Source organism: Nannospalax galili, unplaced genomic scaffold (genome assembly GCF_000622305.1).
Source record: "Nannospalax galili isolate Female #2095 unplaced genomic scaffold, S.galili_v1.0 scaffold892, whole genome shotgun sequence".
Lineage (NCBI taxonomy): Eukaryota > Metazoa > Chordata > Mammalia > Rodentia > Spalacidae > Nannospalax > Nannospalax galili.
This window is the reverse complement of record NW_008333311.1, coordinates 2,946,686-2,969,514: the sequence shown is the minus strand read 5'-3', so window position 1 is coordinate 2,969,514 and position 22,829 is coordinate 2,946,686. Positions and strand designations below refer to the sequence as shown.

The window sequence follows — 22,829 nt, the reverse complement described above, 5'->3', positions numbered from 1 at the left end:
TCTATGTGCATCACATTCTGTTGTACAAGGAATCACTGGTGAGAGTTGAGGGATGCACTAGTTTTCTCTCTATAGCTCCCCCCACCCACTCTGCTATGTTCCATGAGCCTTAGGTGTAGAGGTTCAACTGTAGATAGATAACCTAGGACTGGGCATCTCCTGCCTGGCACAGTGTTCCTTGCCATACAGCCCCAGGAATACATATGCACTAATGTTCTGACACCATAAGTGCATTTCTGATGGGGTTTTGAAGGCAACACATTTCCCTCTGGCTTCCTTAGCCAGGAAAGAGCCATTAATCTCTACTCTCTCCCCCACCTGACCTCCCTCCTTCCTCCCCAGTTCAAGCACCCCCATTATCCCCACCCTTCCCCAAACAGCACCTGCCTCCTACTGTTCCCCCTCCCCTGAGTTCTCTTCTCCCCACCTTGCTGCCCTGCATATCCCTCCCTCTTCCCCTCCAGCCAAACTCACCCACTTTCCCTACCTCCCCCTGGTAACATCTGTTCCCTACTAGCCACCTCTTTCAGGTTCTTTCTTTTCCTTTGCCTGTATCCTTTCCATTTTCCTCTGTTATATCAGGATATACACTCACATATAAGGATTTGGTGCTAAGATCCACAAATGAGGGAGAACATACGTCGCTTGCTTTTCTGTGTTTGTGTTACTTCACTTAATATAACAGTCTCTAGTTCCATCCATTTACCTGCAAATTTCATACTTTCATTTTTTCTTACTGATTAGTAGAACTTCATTGAGTAGATGTGCCACACTTTCAATATCCATTCATCAGATGAGGAATATTTAGGTTGTTTCCATTTCTTGGCTAATGGGAAGAGAGCAGCAACAAATATGGATATACAGGTATCTCTACAGTAGAATGAGTCCTTGGGGTATATGCCAAGGAATGGTATAACCATTGGTATACCATATGGTACATTCATTTTTAGTTTTTGGAAGTTCTCCACACTGCTTTCCATATTGGTTGTAAGAATTGCATTACCTCCAGCAGTGAATGAGTGTTCCCTTTCTCCACATCCTCTCCAGCATTTAGTATCATTTGTTCTCCTGATCTTAGCCAGTCTGAGTGGGGAAAGATGGAATCTTAAAAGTGGTTTTTATCTGCATTTCTCTAATTACTAAGGATGTTGAGCACTTTCTAAAGTGTTTCTTAGCCATTTTTATTTCTTCATTTGAGAATTCTCTGTCCAGGTCTATAGCCCATCTTTTATTGGATCATTTATTTTCTTGTTTCTTTGTTTTTTTTGAGGTCTTTGTATGTTCTGGATATTAATATTCCATTGGATGTGACACTGGTAGAGATCTTTCTCCCATTCAGTGAGTTTTCTTGTTCACTTCCTTGGTGGTTTCTTTTGCTGGACAGAAGCTTTGTAGTTTAATGAGGTCCCACTTATTGATCTCTGACTTTAATGTCTGAGTAGCTGATGTCCAACTTAGAAAGTCCTTTCCTATGCCTATATCTTGGCGAGTACTGCCTGTTTTCTCCTAGTAGTTTCAGAGTTTCAGGATTTATATTGAGGTCTTTGATCCATTTGGGGTTGACTTTTTGCAGGGTGAAAGAGAAGGGTCCAATCTCATTCTTCTGCAGGTGGAGATCCAGTTTTGCCAGCACCATTTGTTGAAGATGCTGTCTTTCCTCCATTGTGTGTTCTTGGCATCTTTGTCAAACATCAGGTGAATGAAATTGCATGTACTCATCTATGCATCTTCTACTGTGTTCCATTCATCTACATGTCTGTTTTTGCACAAGTACCATGCTGTTTCTATGACTATAGCTCTGTAATATAATCTGAGATCTGGTATGGTGATCTCCCCAGCATTGTTCTTTATGCCCAAGATTGTTTTGGCTATCCAGGGGTTTTTGTGATTTCATATGAATTTTAGGATTTTGTCAAGCTCTGTGAAGAATGTCATGGGTATTTTGATTAGCATTGCATTGAATCTATAGCTTACTTTTGGTAAGACGGTCATTTTCACAATATTAATTCTACCAGTTCATGAGCATGGTAGGTTTTTCCATCTCCCAGCGTCTTCCTCAATCTCTTTCTTTAGAGACTTAATATTTTCATGTATAGATCGTTAATGTCTTTAGTTAGATTTATTCCTAAGTATTTTATTTTTAATTTTTTGAGGCTATTATACTGAAAGTATTAATCATTTCTAACAGTTTTCTGGCATAATTCTTGGGATCTCTTATGTATAACATTATATCACCTCCAAATAGTGATAATTTTGACCTCTTTTTTCCAATTAGTACTCCTTTAATTTCCTTCTCTTTTCTTATTGCTCTTGCAAGAGTTTCAAGCACTATATTGAAAAAGAGTGGAGACAGTGGACAGCCCTGACTGGTTCCTGATTTTAATAGGAATGCTTCCACTTTTTCTCCATTTAGAATGATGTTGGCTATGGGTTTATAGTATACAGTTTTAATTGTGTTGAGGTATATTCCCTCCAGACCAATTCCTTCTAGGATTTTTAACATAAATCCATGTCGGATTTTGTCAAAGCCTTTTTCTACATCTATTGAGATGAACATGTGATTTTTGTCTTTAAATACATTTATATGTTTTATTACATTTATTGACTTAGATATATTGAACCATCCCTACATCTCTGGAATAAAACTGAATTTATCATGGTGGATGATCTTTCTGATGCTTATCTATATGCAGTTTGTGAGTATTTTGTTGAGTATCATTGCATCTATGTCCATTAAGGATATAGGCCTATAGATTTCTTTTATGTAGTGTCTTTACCTGGTTTTGGTATTAGAGTGGTATTTATTTCATAGAAGGAGTTCTCTCTATGTTTCTATATTTTTTAATAATTTAAACAGTATTAGTTGTAGATCTTTTTTGAATGTCTGGTAGAATTCTGTCATGAATCCATCTGGGCCTGGGCTTCTTTTAGTCAGGAAGTTTTATGTTACTATTTCAATTTCCTTATTTGTTATAAGTCTGTTAAAGCTGTTGATCTCCTCTTGCTTTAACTTTTATGGTGTCCATGACTTCAGAAATTCATCCATTTCTTTTAGATTTTTGAATTTAATGGAGTATAAATTTTTAAAGTATCCCCTTACAATGTTCTGGATTTATTTTGGTGTCTGTTATGATGTTTCCCCTTTTGTCTCTGAGCTTGTTAATTTGGATTTATTCCTTCTTTCCTTTACTTAACTAGGCTAAGCATCTGTCTATCTTGTTTAACTTTTCAAAGAACGAGCTCTTAGGTTCATTACTTTTTTGTATTGTTTTCTTTGCTCTATTTCATTAATTTCTGCTCTGATTTTTGTTGTATCTTCTCATCTACTAGGTTCAGTGTTGTATTGCTAAGTCATTTATATGTGTTTTTTCTGATTTTTTAATGTAGGCACTAAGAGCTATAAATTCCCTCTTAGGACTGCTTTTAAGGGGTTCCAGAGGTTTTTTTGTGTTGTATTCTCATTTTCATTTAGTTACAGGAATATTTTTATTTCCTTCTTAATTTCTTCTTTGATCCATTAATGATTCAGGATTGTGTTGTTTAATCTCCATGAGTTCCTGTAGTTACTAGTTTTTTTTGCTGCTGATTATAAGCTTTATTGCATTGTGGTCTGATAGAATGCATGGAATTATTTCAATTTTTTGTATTTTTTGAGATTTGTGGATTTTTTCCCAGAATGTGGTCAATTTTAGAAAAACTTTCTGGGCTACTCAGTAGACAATGTATTCTTTAGTGCTTGGGTGGAATATTCCACAAATGTCTGTTAGGTCCATTTCATGTAAGATGTCATTTAATTCAGATGGCTGTCTGTTTATTCTTTGTCCAGGTGATCTGCCTATTGAAGACAGTGGGGTATTGAAGTCACCTCCTATTACTGAGTTGGGGTTAATCTGTGTTTTACAATCCTGGAGTACAGTTTTTATGAAATTGGGTGCCCCAGAGTTTGGTGCATATGTGTTCATGATTCTAATATCTTCTTGATCAATTGTTCCTTTGATTGGAATGACTTGATCATCTTTATCTCTTCTGATTAGTTTTAATTTGAAGTCTATTTTGTAAGATATTAGAATTGCAACACCTGCTTGCTTCTTAGAGCCATTTGTTTGGAATATTTTTCTCTAGGCTTTTACCCTAAATTAGTGTTTATCCTTGAAGGTGAGATGAGTTTCTTGAAGACAAAAAATGATGAATTTTCTTCTTGATCCATTCCACTAGCCTATGTCTTTTGACAGAGGTGTTGAGGCCATTGATATTTAGTGTTATTATTGAAAGATGTGTATTGAACACTGTCATTTTAACTTCTTTGTGTTTGTGGACCTATTTTGTGTTTCCGTTACTATACCTTTCTTTGTTTTCTTTCTGTAACCTCTTGGGTATGCTCATTCCTATCTTTGGTCTTTTGTATTGCTCGAGTATTCTCTGTAGGACTGGTTTGGTGGACATGAATTCTTTCAGCATATTTGTGCCATGAAAAACTTTCTGTTCCCTTTCGACTGTAATAGTTTTGTTGATTGAAATATTCTGGGTTAGCATCCATGGTCATTTAGAATGGGAATACTTTGGTCCAGGCTCTTCTGGCTTTCATAGTTTGTGTTGAAAAGTCAGTTATAATTCTGATGGGTTTTCCTTTATATGTAACTTGTTGTTTTTCTCGAGAAACTTTCAGTACCCTCTCTTTATTCTGTACATTCAATGTTTTAACTATGATATGCCATGAGGAGTTTCTTTTCTGGTCACATATTCTATGCACTTCCTGAATCTGTATACGTAAGTCTTTTCTGAATTTAGGGAACCTTTCTTCTATAATCCTGTTGAAGAACTGTTCAGTACCAATGGCCTGAAATTCTTCTCCTTCCTGTATGCCTACACTGAGTAGATTTGGTCTTTTCACAGTGTCATATGTTTCCTGCATATTCTATTCCTGTGTTGGTTTAAATTATACATAGTCTTTGATTAAGGAGTCCAGATCTTCAACTTTGTCATCCAGTCTTGATATTCTGTTTTCCATTTCATTTGCTCCACTTGTGAGGCTTTCTCCTGCTGTTTCCAGTTGGCTTTGGGGTGTTTTCAACTTTATGTCCATTTCACTTTGGCTTTTCTTCAATATTTCTATCTCTTTTGTGAATTCATTTTCCAAGCCCTGAATTGTTTTTGATATTTCACTGAGATGTGTATTCTTATATTCTTGAGCTTCCATCACAGGTTTTATTTCTATCCTCTTTGAGGTCTTTGAATTTCTTGTGTTTTCTTTAACTTCTTTGATCACGTTTATGATTGCTCTTTTAAATTGTATGTCCTGGGATTCCTAGGGGTGATTCTCTTTGTAGTGCACTTCTGTAGGACTAGTGGGTTTTGTTGAGGACATATTCTCTTGGTCTTTCATATTACTTGTGTTTTTGTGCTGCTGTTTGGGCATATGAATGTTGTTTGCTGGTTGTGTGTCTAGTAGGAACTTCTATTCTGCATTTGTTTAATTGAATTTTGGTTCTATTTATATTGTTTTTGGAGCTTGGTTGCTTTTTGCTCAGGTATGAAAAATAAATTGGTGTGTGTTTCAGATTCTTGCAGGGTAGTGGCTTGGTCTGGGAGGTTGGTGAGACAGGGTAGTAGGTAGGCTGATCAGGATAGCAGGAGGGCTAGTCTGTCTCAGACAGATCAGGAGCCACTGGAATCTGAGACAGATGAATTGGAGTGGGCCTGGGTCTAAGGCTAGCAGGGGACAGGGTAGGGATGGGGTAGGTTGGAAGTGTTGAGGCAGCAGAGGAATGGAAAAAAGATAATATGGATGGGATCTGACTTACCAGAGTCCTAGGTGGGTCAGTCTGTTCGTCAGATCAGGACCCAGGGGCTATTCTATGATTTTTGAAAGTATGTTCAACTTAACAAAATAGATTCATCTGACATTTTATTTGAAAAATGTATATGTGCTTAAAGGCTAAATTATTTTTTAACATTAGAGAAAATTGTCAAAAATCTTTGAACTTCTGTCAAGTAGATTTTCCAAATAAATTTGAGTTAAAAAAATCACTGGAAATATATGAAAATATGTAGTGTTTTGCATGAATTAAATATTTTGTAAGTTGAATAAATGGATTAAATAACATACCTGAAAAATTCCAAATCCATGCTTTGAATTATTTTATTTATAGTTTTTGGTACTAAGATTCTGGAGGAATCTTATGCATGCTGTCAGCAATGCTCAAGACCCATGCCTACTCAGTTGGACAAAAAAAACCCAGCATAGAACAGGAGAAATGGGCAGCAGGTCCCAGCCCTAGCCAATGAACTATTGGCAAATGATTACTCTGGGGTGAGGGAAGGTAGATCATTAAGGGAGTTACTCTAGATAGGTCGACTAGACTCCAGTGGATGAACTTGCACTGAGGGACACCTGGGTACAAATGCTTGACCACATAGGACTTAACATATATGACAGAATACCTGAAATAGGGTGGGGGGGTGGAGCTACAGAGGTGGGAAGGGGGAGGGGGGTCTAGATTTGATTCAGATGTATTCTATGAAATGCACAAAAATCTCAATAAAAATATTAAAAATGAAAAAAAAAGATTTTTTGAAGGGGACTAGCTCATACCTTTAAGCCCAGCACTTGGGAGGCAGAGGCAGAAGAATCTCTGTGAGTCTGAAGCCATCCTAGTCTACGTAGTGAGACCCTGGTTAAAAAATACAAACAAAACAAAACAAAACAAAATTCTCAAGGGGCTAAGGAGGTCACTGGGGCAGTAAAGTGTTTGCCTTGCAAGTCAAAGGACATGAGAATGACCTCCAGAACTCACATTTTAAAAGCTAGATGCACCTGTAACATGCTTATAATCTTAGTACTGGGGAGTCAAGGACAGGCAGGTCCCAGGAGTTCATGGGCTAGCAAGTTTAGCTTACTTAGTAAATTCCAGACCACCAAGAGACCCTGTCTCAAAAAAAAAGTGGACAGTGCCTAAGGAATGACACCCAAGGTTGTCCTCTGACCTACACCCACATACACACACAAATGTATGTGTATCTATACATAAGTGTGTTCATACACACATGTTCATCTGCATGCACATGCACTCGCACACACACTGAAATTCTCATGAGTCTCATTTTATCCTTTATAGCTTATTTTACTATTCTGTTGAGCAAATAAGATAGTGATACCTATTTTAGGCACAGAAATGTCATGGTTTCATGGCATATCTTTAGAATTTGTCCACTTTGGGTTTACGTCAATGGGAGATAAATCTTTGGTTCTTGAGAACATCCAACTCATGTACAAAAGCCAATTGTCAAGATAATAACTTGGATGTTTCTCAATATTCACATTTATTTTGACTTTTCTGCCAAAGCCACGCATTTATCTTTTATGAGGATATCATGTACATGAAAAGAGGCATATGCCTCCAGGTCCAGCAGCCAGAACTCACAGGGCAGTGATAAAGGAACTCACAAGGCAAGCCCAGCTGTGAGAATTATTGCTAATGCACATGACTTCCATATCTCTTTTTTCTTTGGCTTTGTGGTGAGCCCATGTTTTGTTTTGTGATGGTGCTCTGATGAGTCTGCTCAAGGCAGATGTTCTGTTTCTCTCAAATTACAAATCAAGGAAGTAGTGGGTGGTGGGAAGGACAGTCATCCAAGGAGAAAATGGCCTTACTTATTTCATGTGAATATTGAAGACCATCGAAATCATTACTACATGTCAACTGTTTATAGTAAAAAAAAAAAAAAACTGAGATACAAAAAGTAACAAAAGTAAAGTCCAGTTGCTTTGATTTTAATTTTATTATTTTTATTTTACATGTATGAATGTATTGCCTGCACGCATGTAAGTACACCCGTGTAGTGCAATGTTCAAGGGGGGGGGTCAGAAGAGAGCGTCAGATCCCTTGGTACTGGAGTTACAGTTGTTAGCTGCCATATGGGTGCTGGGAACCCCCAGGTCCTCTGCAAGAGCAGCCAGTCCTCTTAACCACTGAGCCATCTCTCCAGCCCCAACTTGCTTTAACTGTATCTATTCACATTTTCCCAAATTTTCTCTGAAAATTGAACAGTTGACAGGCTGGTATATTTAATCCCCAGTAGCATGATCCTGTACTAACTATAAGATTAAGTCCTAATAGATCACTGGCCATTTTTAATGAGCCACTACTCCTTGTGTTATAGCTATATCCATCAGATAACTATACACCACAATCCTTAAGGTCTGTAGCTGATTTCATTTGTGTGGCTTTTTTCCAAGGTTTAAGATTAAAATTCACTGTAGATGTGTCACTTAGGGCTGGGCATGTCTCTGACATATATTCTCGGTGTGTGACCAGTTGTAGAACGCTGTAATAGCCTCCATCTGCTGCAAAAGAAGCTTCTTTGATTAGTGGTGCACAGTGTATTTGTCTGTGACTATAAGGATTCATATTTAGCATATAGCAAGAAATTCCATTTGTTTAGAGATATGACAGAGATAGGGTTTTCTCTGGGATTTATTACCTCTCCAGCCAGGTGTATTTGACTAGATTTACAGTGCCACCCATGAGTTCCCTCACACTGAGAGGGCTTTAAGTCCAATTAGATAGCTGTTGATTATTCCCTGGATAAAAGTGTCACCAATAGAGATAGTTTGCTCTGCCAGTCATTGTGGTTACTAAGTTTTACAGCTGGGATGGACCATTGATTTACTCCCTTAGCAGCTTGTATAGCATATTCTAGAACTATGGGAGCTAGCCTTCAGGGAGAAGGTTTCCAGGTCAGTTCAAGCTCCATTGCTCCAATCTACAGTGTAACCTCTACACCTAAGGCTCATGAAACATAGCAGAACAGGAGGAAGAGAGAATACTAATACATCCCTCAATTCTCAACAGCAAACCTTCCTCATACAAAAGAGAATGATGTGCATAGCAGGCCACAGCTGGCTGTTTTAAAGAATAAGAGACTGTAGAATGTGTGTCCCTCAATAGGACTCCTATACTAAACCTACCCACCCATGGCTCAGGGACCATTGCAGAAGAGGGAACAGAAAGATTGTAAAAGCCAGGGTTGGTGCATAAACATAAGGTAACAGAGGCTTTCAGGCCTCTGGGAACTTGCTCATGATCTTGCAACAATGGCGACAGCATATACAAGACTCATGTCAACTCAGTCAGACAAAAACCCAGCATAGAATAGGGGGAAATGGTCAGCAGGCCCTAATCCTAGCCAAGGAAATAGTGGTAAATGATTAGAGTGGGGTGAGGGAGAGTAGAACTTTAAGGGAGTGACTCTAGATATGCTGACTAGACTCCAGTAGATGAACTTGCACTGAGGGACAGCTGGGTACAAATGCGTGACTGGATAGGATTTAACATATATGATAGAAAGCTGAAATATGGCGGGTGAGGGCTATGGGAGGGTCTAGATTTGATTAAGATATATTATATGAAATGCACAAACACTCAATTTAAAAATCTGGAGAAAAAAATTATTAGGATTCACTTTTGGCTTTCGACTTGGAGGAGGCTAAGGTGCAACTTCCTTCCATTGTTCAGAATCACGATTCATCCAACACCAGCCACCTCCATTATACAGCGCAAGGTTGACCCCCACAAGATCAAAGTCATCTACCTGAGGTGTACTGGAGGCAAGATCGGTACCACAGCTGCCTTGGCCCCCAAGATCGATCCCCTGAGTCTGTCTCCAAAAAAAAGTTGGCGATGACATTGCCAAAGGAACTGCAATTGGAAAGGTCTGAAGATTACAGTGAAACTGACTATTCAGAACAGATAGACCCAGATTGAGGTCGTACCTTGTGCCTCTGCCCTGATCATCAAAGTCCTCAAGGAACCACTAAGAGACAGAAAGAAGCAGAAAAACATTAAGCACAGTGGAAACACCACTTTTGATGAAACTGTCAACATTGCCCGACACATGTGGCACCAATCTTTAGCCAGAGAATTATTAAAGAGATTCTGGGGATTGCACAATCTGTGGACTGCAATGAGGATGGCTGCCACCCTCCTGACATCATAGATGACATCAACAGCAGTGTAGTGGAATGCCCCACTAGTTAAGCAAGAGAAAGTACTTTGATGGAAGATGATCTGGAAGGAAAAAAAAAAAAAAAAAGATGATGATTTAGAACTAGAGAGATGGCTCAAAGGTTAAGAGCACAAACTGCCCTTGTAGAGGACCTGAGTTCAATTCCAAGCATTCATGTCAGATGGCTCACAACTGTATATAACTGCAGCTCCAGGGGTATCTGATGCCTCCGGCAACCTCTGTGGACTACTACACTCACATGCATCTACTCACACACAAAAACACATATACATAATTAAAAATAAAAAATACATCTTGGGGCTGGAGAGATGACTCAGCGGTTAAGAAGATCTGGGTTCAAATCCCAGCACCCACATGGCAGCTAACAACTGTCCGTAACTCCAGTACCAGGGGATCCAACAGCATCTTTTGACCTCCGCAGGCATTGCACAACATGGGTGCATTTACCTACATATAGGCGATACATACATACACATAAAAATAAAAATAATAAAATATTTTTAAAAAATAAAAATAAAAATACATCTTTAAAATCTTTAATAAAATAGTAGAATTAAAACCATCCAAGCTACAAAAAGAAATAGTACATGCTTCATTTATGGATAACAGCATGCTGAAAGGAGTGTTTATTTGTCATATTTTGGTGATTTTTGTTTACAACATTTAAATCTCACTTTAAATTTATTTGAATCCAAGGCCTGTAATCTTCATGTCCTTGACAAATTGGTGGTAACTTGTCTTGGAAAAGCTAATTTTTCATCAAAAAATAGATATCCCAATTTATCTTTCAAGGTCAGTTTATATTAAACTCAAGATACTCCTCCTTAAAAATCTCTTGTGAATTATAACATGAAATTCCATAATTTAGCTAACATGTTCTGCTTAATAGAGTTTATTTTTAATAGGATGTAGACAAAAACTATACGGCATTATGAAGCACCATATGGGCTTCTAAACTGAGAAGATGATCCACACAGGTCCTGCCAACGATTCTTCTCTGTCGCTCCTTCGCCACCTGCCAGTCTCCCACCACATCCTGAATCTGTCATATTGGATGTCTTTGGTACAAAATACTTAAGTGATGGTCTCCATGTTCCTCAATAAACACCACTTAATAATGAAAGACAGAAAATAAAAAGAAGCCTCGCCTTATTAAAAAATCCATGGCCTGTTCCAAATGACAAATGGGGTAAGAGGTGACAAAACAATTTCCTAGCCATAATTGGAGACCAGGGCAGGTGATGAACAGACAATAATGAAATTAAAACAGAGGAGCAACAAGACAAGACCTGACAAGAAGTGGTAAACAGAAATAACAGAAGCATCAGAGAGCTGTTTGCTGTCTCTCCACTGTTTAGGATCAAGTTTTAAACATCTTTCCTTCTATTGAAAAGCAGGTCCTTCCTATTGCTGTGTATACTCCCCTCTGTTGTCCAGACCTTTGAGTCATAAGAAAGAAATGTGCAAAATATTCATGAAAACACAGGATTTAGAGCATACCACCTGCTCAGAGGATTAGACATCTGTAGCACCTGCTCTGGCCACAAGAAATCAAGGTCAGGCTAAGAAAAAGTGATCCAGTGAGAAGCTGTTTAATATATTCTTTCCCACTCAGCCTCCCAAGCCCTTTTCTTCACATTAAATAAAGATAATACCAATGAAAATGCAGTAAGCATAGCATTGCTTCAATGAGAAGTTGTTAGCTCTGCTTTTTGCCTGTATTATCTGAACCTTCTTGATTTGCTACCCATTTGTTTTCTGATGATTTCTATTGCCTTCCCCTTATCCCATCTCCTCTTCCTGGTTTGTCTCCCTCTTCATATTTCCCCTTTCCTACAATGGGGGGGAAAGAGGTGGAACAAGTTAAAGTTATGATAATCAAAAGAAAGAATACGAAATGCAATTGCCACTTCTTACATAACCATTTTCTATTTGAGGAAAGTTTGTTATTTCTATAATAGTTTAAGTTCATCTTACTGGGAGTCTCTTTTTGCTCTTTAAGTACTTGGTACCAAGCCTGACAATCTGATTCCAATCCCTAGAGCCCAGATGCTAGAAGAACCGACTTCTGTAAGATGTCCTCTGACATCCACTTGTACATGGTGCCACATGTGCACCCACTATGATGGTCTGAATGGGACTTTCCCCCATAAGCTCCAAGTATTTGAACATTTTGTTCCCAGTTGGTGGTGTTGATTGTGGAGGTCTTAGAAGGTGTGGCCTTGCTGGAGGAAGCACGTCACTGGGGTCAGGCTTAGAGAGTTCTTAAGCCTTGCCGGATCTCCAGTTGCTCTCTACTTCCTGTGCCTACTTGAAGAAGTGAGCACTCCTCTTTCTGCTCTGACCACCTCTTACCATCATGCCTCCCCACCTTGTTGGACTCTGATTCCTCTGGAACTGTAAGTTCAGATATAAACTTGTTTACAAACTTCCTTGGTCATGAAGTTTTATCACAGCTACAGAAAAGTAACTAATACACACACATATATACCCACCAAAAAATTAATAAGTGATTTAAAGTCTCTTTAGAATTTAGTTAATACAAATGCCATGCTCTGCCTCAGTCCATAGCTACATATTTTCTCTACAATATACTGTCATAATGACTACATATGTGTTTCCACAAAAAAAAAGATCAAGAATTAGAAAATGAAAGAGAGGCATAGGTGTAGGAATGGAAGACAAGATAAAGGAAGAAGTCTAGTATGGTGTTCTGTTTCTGCTTTGGCTGACATCTCTATGTTAATAGATAAACTTTTCCCCTCACCCTTATTAGTGTAATTCCATAATGGAATCACTGAGCTAGAGGTTAAACTTATATGACCTCTAGACAAAGCCTTCTTAAATAGCTTTCATGTGGGCATTTTTTTTGTGTGTGTCAAAGAAATTATTATATGACCTCAGGGATATAGGTGTATAAAATAGGTATTAAGGGCTGGAGAGATGGCTCAGTGGTTAAAAGTACTGCCTATTCTTGCAGAGGACTGGGTTAGATTCCAGCACCTACATGAAGGCTAACAACCATCCATAATTCCAGTTCCAGGGGAATCCGACACCCACTTCTGACCTTCAAGGATATTGTACAACATGGGTGCACTTACACACATGCAGGCAATACACTCATGCACATAAAATAAAAATAATAAATATTTAAAGCAGGTATACAAGTCAAATATTTACTGATAATAAATCATTAAGATTGGTTCTACAACAGTTGCTTGGTATACATATAATTTTACCATTTATTAAAGACTATAGCAAATCTATATACAAGTGAGATAGATGCAGTTATTGATTTTTATGGAAGGAATTAAACCTTGGCTAAATATTTGATACTGTAGGGCAGAGAGCATCTTCAATGTTTTTCATAATTGACCAATATTTTGATGTTGTATTGACAATGCTGAGAATCCCACTGCTCATAAATGCATATGAAATGGCAGAAGTATGTTTGGGCCATTTCAGAAATTGTTGGAAATTCTGTTCTTATCTAAAGCCAAAATCCATTGAATAATTTTGTTTTTGAAACTTAGTAACTCAAATATCAATTATTAAATTCAAACATTCTAACACAATACAATTCAAAGATACACAAATTTGATGTGTACATGTTGAGGAATTACATTAAGAAAATATTAAAGTATTTGGTTTACATAATTAAACCACTGTATTTCCATAAGAGCAGAACACTTTGTATGTACAGTAAAACACTGCAGTTCATAACATACGATATTTTCAAATTTGAGCTAAGATGTTCCAGGCAGCATTCATGGACACTGGGGGGTGCGATGGCTCCCACACTGTGAACAATACACATAGTATGTTCAGAATCAAGGTTACAGTGAAGTGGTGTGATGCAGCATGGGCAAGAACTGCCAGAAACACTTCTCTTTCTTTTGAGACAATCTCACTGTGTAGCCCTGGTTGGCCTGGAATTCAGTATATAGACCAGGCTGGCCTTGAACTCAGAGATCTGCCTGTCTCTGCCTGCCCCAAGTGCTGGGATTAAAGGCATGTGTCATTATTCCCATCCCAGAAAATTTCTCATTCATTACATGTTTGAGTTTTAAACAATATTTGGTGGTTGCACATTCAGAAAACTTTTTAATGTATATTTTTATTGAATTTTTATGCATTTCATATAATACATCTTAATCATACTTAGACCCCCTCACCTAACTGCACTGTATTAGTCCCTTTTCTGTTGCTGTGATAGAAACACTGACCAAAGCAATTTATAGAAGGAAGAGTTTATTTGAGCTTACTATTCCAGGGGAATTACAGTCAGTCATGGCAGTGAGGCATGGTGGCTGGAGGTGGCTCTATCAGGAGCAGCAGAAGCTAAGGTCTCACATCTTCAAGCAGGCACAGGAAGCAAGCAAGAGCAACTGGAGATCTGGCAACGCTTAAGAACTCTCTAAGCCCACCCCCAGTGATGTGCTTCCTTCAGGATAGCCGTACCTTCTAAAACCTCCCAAAACAGCACCATCATCTGGGGACAAAATGTCCAAACACTTGGAGCCTGTGGGGTACATTTTCATTCAAACCACCACATGTACCTACCCAATTTTCATATATTCTGTCATGTATGTTAAGGCCTATTAAGTCAAGTTTTGTGTCCCCAGATGTCCCTCTGAGTGATCCACTAGAGCCTGGTCAGCCTGTTACTCCATTTAAGAAGATCAACTCTCCCTGGTCAGCCTGTTACTCCATTTAAGAAGATCAACTTTCCCTCTTCCAGCAGTAATCAGCTGCCAATAGTTCTTCTGTTAAGGCTGGGGCCTCCTGCCAATTTCCCTAGTTCTATGTAGGATTTTGTCTGACTGAGTTTGCATGGGTCTTGTGCATGCTATCGCCTTTGCTGTAAGTTCATATGAGCAACTTCCCAGAAGCCTGAAATACTCTGTTTCCTTATGGTCATGTACCACCTCTGGTTCATATAATCTTTTACCCTCCTCTTCTGCAATGGTTCCTGAGCCCTGGGTGGGTAAGACTTAATACAGGAGTCATATTCAAGGACTCACACTCTGCAGACTCTGTATTCTCTATGCTTTGGCTCTATGCTGTGTGCCTCATACTCTGTTGTCTGATGAAGCTTTGCTGATGAGAGTAGTGAGATGCATTATTCTTTTTGTGCCTTGTTCCAATATGTTCCATGAACCTTAGGTGAAGAGGTTTCATTGTAGGGTTGGGCATCCTAAGTGTAGGGTTGGGCATCCTAAGTGAAACATCAGAAAACTTTTGAGGTTGCCAATTTTTCCCAGTCCTCACATTCAGCTACTTGACCCCATGTGGGGTCAACAACTCACTGTGTAAGACGCTGTGATATAGACATGCAAGACAAGGATTTCTGACACGTATAGAAGCAAGTGAACACACTACAGAAAGCAGTCATTCCTCCCTTCATCCTCCCTGTGGCTGATGAAGGCCAGGATGTCACTGTGAAGGTCTGCTGTAAACCAGTATCTGGTGTCAGCACTTGAAAGCCTACCACACAGATGGAAGCCTCTGTCAGCAGCAGACATGCCAATAGCGATCCCTAGTAAAAAGGGCAGCTACTTCACCACCACTCATCAAACATGGCCGTCATCAGGAATAATGGCTACAAATCAATGAAGGAGAATATAGCCAACTTACTGTGCACTGGGCTATAAAGATACATCTTGTCGTCCCCCCCCCCGCCCTTTAACCAAACCAATTCTAGAAGTGCAGAAGCAGAAAGGATGGTCAGCAACCAAAATGAAAAGCTTTGTTAACTATAAATGATAGGAGATTGTAGATTGAGACATTACCAGGAAGCCAAATACTACACCGCAGAAAAAAATGGGTAACCTTTACACTGAAAAAGTAGTAATAGCTGTTGGAAAACTTAACTGCTTCAGTATTTTACTGCCTAATTGATGTTTAATCAAAATGGTTACTTTCAAAACAGCTTTATGGTTTTATCTTTTAAAGACATTTCCAACTAACTGTAGTCAGATCTCCTTTCATAGATGAATTCACTTTATAACCTAAAAATAAGACAATTGAAAGTATCTTAGGAGTAGATGGCTATAAAAGAACTTAATAAGAGAGACCCTTCATAGACATCCTTGGCCCTGGAAATCACAGTCATTTATGTTTCCTGAGTGCTGGGTCTCCCTCTCATTATACTGCTCTGTCCAAACACCCAAACTGCTATTTCTGATCTAGCTCTTTATTGCTGTTCAGATCCATCTTGCAGTACTGTCATCTCTTAAATGAATCCCCGCCTCCAAAATATAGAAGATGAAAGAAAAATTAGAAGAAACTGGGGCTGGAGAAACATCTCAGTGGTTAAAAGCACAAACTGCTCTTGCAGAAGTCCAGGACTCAGTTTCTGACATTCACATGGCAGTTAACAATCTGTAACTCCAATTCCAGGGGCTCTAACACCCTCTTCTGGCCTCTGTGAGTATTGCCTACACATCATGCACCCACATACATGCAGGTAATATACTCATACATATAAAATACAAATCAATCAATCAGAAAACATAAAGAGAAACAAAAATCAGAGGAAACCAACAGAGGTTGAGATTATTTAATCCTCCAACTCCTGCCTTTCTGCCTTTGACGATGGGTGTAACTATTCTCGTAATGAGGAGACTCCAGGTGAAAACTAATCAAGAACACGAGAATTTCTTTCCTACAGGCTGATTTTACTAATCTAGGGTACTTAGTGTCCCATACCTAATCTATGCAGACACTTGGTATACTCTTCATATGTCATAGGACATGTTGCTTAAGCAAACATCTTTAAAGAAAACAAAATAGGTCTGCATTCACATGTTAACAGACTAGGTTGTTACCTGTATCATGTGATTTGACAGCTAATGGAAGGCCTACGCTGATCAAAATTTTTGAAGACATGGCCTGCAAAAGAATAAGAAAGCTCTAGAATTAGTATAAAGATATCAGTGATAGCTTTTAACTTAAGCTGATGTATTTTTCAACCTCTTGAATACTTTCATATGAATCGCTGGTCATCTGATTACTTCCCACTTCTCTTAGAAGTTAGTGCATAGGACAAGCAGATTTGTAAGGAAAGTTCAATGGTAATGCTTTATGGCTATCTCTGAGGGTGAGAAGTAGGGTCTGGAAGAGAGATGTACAGATGGAAAGGGCTTATGCCAAAAAGATACCACAATGTGTCCTAGCATAATCGTCCTATCACATCTCTTTTCCTAACCTTGTATCTTTCCTAAGCAACTGAATTTGTTTTCATTCTCATGTTCTTACTGGATGCAATATTTGAACAAATGCCAGAGGAGAAAGAGTGGACAGAAGACTAATGAGTGGACAGAAGACTAATGCTGAACCTGAAGAAACCCATGTTCCAGATTCAGGTCTTGTTAACAGGAACCAGCTGGGTTTGACTGCTTTCCCAAGATTGCCTGAAGAGTTCATTGCTTTTCAATTTCTGTTTTTAAAGTACCTGAGCCAAAACAACAGCAAGTTTGATTTTTTAAAATAGGATTGGTGACAAACTCTGAAATGCCAAGTTGAAATGAACAGGATATAGCCAAGCAAAAAAAATGAAGAAAGAATTTGGAAGGCAGACAAGGGGAATGTGAGCCCAGATCTGCGCATGCCAACCACTCTCAGCAAACTGCACTGAGGTCGAAAAACACTTGGAAGTTTGTCCAAACACACACATGCACCCCAAGGAGACAGGGGCTGCTTCTCAGATCCCCACCCCTGCCGTATTGTATATATGTATAATTATATATTATATATACATATATCTATATATAAAGGTGTTAGAGCAAGAGCACTTGCCCCAAGTTAAGGATTCCTATCCTCCTTTGTGGATGATGCTTTTCCTACCAGGGTCTAAATCTCATCTGAGGTAAGGCAGTCTCCTTTGCTCTTCCCTTTTTCATGCAGCACTAAACATAATTTCCCCATGGGAACCAGATTCTGCTTCTAGTTCTGTGTTCCCTCAGATAGGTCATGCTTAGGTCAAACAGCAATTCTACATTGGAAAAAGTGACTGGTACGTGTTCTCTAAATGTTTGCAGGAGACTTTCAGAAGAATGTTCCATGTGGATAACCAAGTAAGCATTTCCTATAATCACCATTTGCAATACTAACAGGAAACAGTGTTGATTTTAAGATTGTAAACTCAGTTTGTACAGCTTATAATATACAGTGAAGGTAACTGTATACCAGTATACATAAGCATAAGAGAAATTAATAAACTACCTTGAAGTTCTCACATATAATACATGTGGAAATATAATGGTTTAGAATTCTAAAATCACTGATATTTCAGATTCCTTTAAGGGAAAAAAAGATTCTTAAGAAGAAAGTGTTACAAAAGGTTTTTGAAATGTATTTGAATGGCTTTTTCATGAAAAATGATTTTTGGGGACCCCTGCTGTGTTAAGTCGAAGTCTCTCCATGTCTGGATAGCCCAAGGGGCTCGGTGTTCTTATGCAGAGACTCCTTTTCTCAGCAGGGCACCCCCCCTACTCTCTTCCTGACTCATCTTTGAAGTAGCCGTCACAGATACATGGCCTCTGGCATAGGAACTGCCAGGTTTTCCTGTGTGATAATCAGGCAATGTCTGACAGCCTGGTGGAAGCCCACCACCACATGTAAAATGTGGTGTTAAATGTGTTAAATCTTTTGTTTGGTGCTAGCCACCTTGAACTTTCAGGTGATCTGCAGGGGCTAGTTAATTTAAATTCTCACTTAACTCGTTTTAGATGTGGTCTGAGTGCCCTGGGGGGAAGGATAACAAAACCGATTAGGGAAGTTTACCTTAGAAGCTGACTTTAAGACTTATGTGAAGATCTCTTAGGACTTTGGGGATTTTTCTAGCAGTGTTAGGATAAGAAAGTAGTGAAGTGATGGTTTCCAAAAAAATGTGCCTGAGATCAAAATCTCAGATGATTTTGCTTGGCTCCCAACACAAGCCTTCCCACAGATTTAAGAAACTGGCGGCCATCCTAAGGACTCTTAAGTGGCCGCTGTGTCACCAGGTTTTTATATTAGAAAGATGTTTAGATAGAAGGTCTTTTGTCTACACCTGTGCAGGCAGTCGGAGTTCGTTAGGGGGCAGAGAGGCCTTCAGCTGATGTCAGGGAGTAGCCCTGACCAGAAAGCTTCAGTTGCCTTTCTGTCTTTAACATTCTCACGGAAGACTCAGACCGGAAATATAAGGAAGAAAATAGAAGAAATTTGCCAGGCCCCACGAGTGGGGTGGCTTGGGGGCACAGCTGTCTTTTTATTCTCCTGATGGGAGACGAAAGAAAGAGAGATTTGCCAGGCCCCACAAGTGGGGAGGCTTGTAGGCACAGCGGCCTTTTTTAGTCTCCTGATGGGAGATGAAGGAAAAAAAGACATTTGTGTTGCTCTCCTGGTGGGAGAGATACTCACGAATTCTGTGTTTCAGGGGGCGCCAGCTGCTGGCTGGCGCGGAGTTCAGAGGCCCCATGTTGGGCACCAGATATGGACGCGTGGGAGAGTGCCAGCTGCTGGCTGGCACCTGTCTCTCACACGCCGCTGGGGCGGGTCCCATGTGCCACGTTGCTGGGGTGCGTGCGTGTCGTGCACCACGTTGTTGCTCGGGTCCCTGGCTCTCCGCGTTGCTGGGGTGCGCGGGTGTCGTGCACCGCATTGCTGAGGCTCTCCGTGGCTACTGGATGCTGGCGACTCTACTGATCGCTGCATTTCCAGGTGGGTTCCGTTCCAAGCCACAGGGCACTCCCTCTAGGTTCGAGATCCATCAGCCGCGGGTCACGAGGGGAGGTGCGCGAACGGTGAAAGCAGAATCTCTGCGAGTCGTTATGAAGGGACAGCCCCCTCCAGAGAGACTGAATCGTAGGCAGTAAGACATAGAACTCAGCTCAGTCAGGTACAGCTCCTTTATTCAGTGACTCAGCTCGGCTCCAGGTCTTAGTGATTCAGCTCTGATTAATTAAGGGGAAACCAGGATATTTATAGTGTGGGGGCAGTAGTTAAAGCCTTAGTTGATAGATGCTTTGTAGGATGCCCCATTTACATGTGGTGGTGGGCTTCCACCAGGCTGCCAGACATTGCCTGATTATCACACAGGAAAAACCTGGCAGTTTCTTATGCCAGAGGCCATGTTTTTTGTAGGACATCTGTGGCGGCCACTTCAAAAGGTGTCAGGAAGAGAGTAGGAAGGCGCCCTGCTGAGAAAAGGAGTCTCTGCATAAACGCCGAGCCCCTTGGGCTATCCGGACATGGAGAAACTTCGACTTAACACAGCAGGGATCCCCAACAAATGATCTCATTAAAGTTATAAGGAATACAAATGTAATCAATTCTCATTGGATCTTTTCATAAAATAGCCTAATAAACCTTACAAACCACAACTATATTCTATTAAGTTAGGTTGCTTCTTTCAAATTACAGGTATCATTAATGGTACAAAAAGGCATAAAACCAATCATTTTTAAAGAACACAGAAGATTTAAAAGTCAGGAGCTCCACCTAAAGCCAGCATAAATAGTAACATATTCATAGCATAGTGTCATGTTATACATAGTAACTATAGCATATGACAGAAAAGACAATTAGGAAATCAAAGTATGACTTTCAGAGATTTGTAAAAATGCCCATAAGTTAGATCAGACCATGTACTTACAGAGAAAATGCAGATTCTTTTTCTAGTCTAGACTATATTATTGTTACAAATCATTCATTGTAAGTGGGGCAAAGCTGAGGATCTTTGACCCTATTTAAATACATGCATAAAATAGAAAAGATAAGCATCAATGTTATCCCAAGTTATATTCCATCCTTTCTCAAGTTATTGGGATTCTCTCAGTGATATGTTTCTTGACATTTGTATGGATGTATGTGTCCATGCTTCAGGCAGAGTTACAAAATAGTTTATCCTATCTGTATTATCTAATTCAATTTGTATAATAGTAACATGTGGTTAAAGTAAGTTAATATGCACATTAAATTAAATAAAGTCTGATTACTATGAATTTAGCTAGTATCTTTACAACTTACTTAGGCTTTCCTTAAGGAAATTTTATTCAAAATCATCAGATTTTTTTTACCTATCTCTGAGAAAAGCACTGGGACATTTTCATCCTGAGGTTCCTAGCAAAGAAGCGGTAGACTCCTTTCAGCCTAGAACAAAACTTACTTTTTAAAAAGTAAATTTGTAGCGCAATAGCAGAGCGGTTGGTTAATATATACAAGTCCCTGGGTTCAACCTTAGGATCACAAAGAAAGAAAAGAACGGAGGGAGATAATGAGGGAGAGAAGAAGGGAAAGGGAGAGAGGGAAGGAGAGAGGGAGGGGAAGGAGGGTAGGAAATTTTAGAATTAGAAGTAACTGGTTCAATTTGTCTTTGTCCAGAATAGTGTTAAACACCATGAAAGAAAAAATTAATTTGAAAGCTTAACCTAAAATAGATTAATTCTCAGAGAACTTTATAAGCCCTCTTAGCCTATTGATATAATAAGCTATAATAAGACTTCTTTCTCCAGGCAAACCATGCATCAGAACTCAGAACCAATCTAGCTGAGCCAGGCTCCAATAGCCTTAATCCATCACTAAGTCTGAAATACTTGCTAAGTATTGATGATATTCATATCGTTAATTCCATGATATTGAAGGAAATGGGACAATGTGTTACTGAATGTTTGTCATGCTGAAGCCATGGAGTTCTAAATGCTTATGGACAGCATTGCATGATTCAGAACAGGTTAGCTGCTATACAAAACCATGCTGATGGCTTAGCACTAGAAGTCTATTGTGCCCACACAGTCAACAGGGAATGAGACAACACATAGACCAGACAGTAAAATGGAACAAAATTACTTCAATTCAGCATTCTGTCAGTCAGAAACAAGTCACAACAAAGGAGACTGAAATACAATGTGTTAAGGTTCTTTACTTTCATGGTGTTTTAAGATGTATTCTTTTTGTTTGTCTACTTCAAAGGTGTTTTAGTTTAAAAATGATAAACCCACCACATTCTCAACAAAGACTGTATAATTAAATATGTATATGCAGTCAACATAAATTTATGCTTCTTAAAATTAATTTACTTGGTATCATATTAATTTTTTTAACTAAAGTCTCATACAAACTAAAAATGTTAAATTGACACCAAAATATTTTTTCAGGCCAAAATATTCTCTCTTTAACCTACAACATGGTTCCTGGTACTAAAATATATAAATTAATTTTAAATACCTTTCTTCCTATCTCTCTCTCTCTCTCTCTCTCTCTCTCTCTCTCTCTCTCTCTCTCTTTCTCTCTCTTGCCACCTCCTTTCTGGGACTCTATTAAACCTCTACTAAACCACCGCCCTTCTAGGGCTCATCTTCCCTTAGCTTCTACTAAACCCCAGGATCAACTTGTTCCACAATCTTCCCTTTCTTCTGGCTCACTGCGTTTTTTCCGCTTTTCTCCCATCCCATTCCTTGTACTTTGTCTCCATCTACTGGCTGGTCACGCCATGCTCTGTTTGCAGGGTTTTCCCGCTCCTCTCGCTTGCCTCGAAATCACACGTGTGTCAGAAAACCCTTTCCTTTCTCAGGATATAGGATGCTATTTCCAGAGCTAGGAACACGCACTACTTCCTGTCCAGGACAGGATCTCACCTTTCCTCTCCCTGATGATCTAATTGTGGGACGCCACCTTCTGGGACTTGAAAATAACTCGAAAATAATAACTCAAACCCACACAACAAAACAGGATGCTTTGTTTTGGTGCCTGGTTCTCCTCGCTTTTGTTTCGCATGACCGATACCAAACCCCTTTTCCTCCTACTCCCTCCCCATCTCT

At 39.3% G+C, this 22,829-nt stretch overlaps 1 pseudogene; it reads left to right on the top strand.

The window, feature by feature from the left end:
* Nucleotides 1-5,730: 5,730 nt before the first annotated feature.
* LOC108490572 lies at nucleotides 5,731-10,037 on the top strand (annotated as a pseudogene).
* Nucleotides 10,038-22,829: the final 12,792 nt, after the last annotated feature.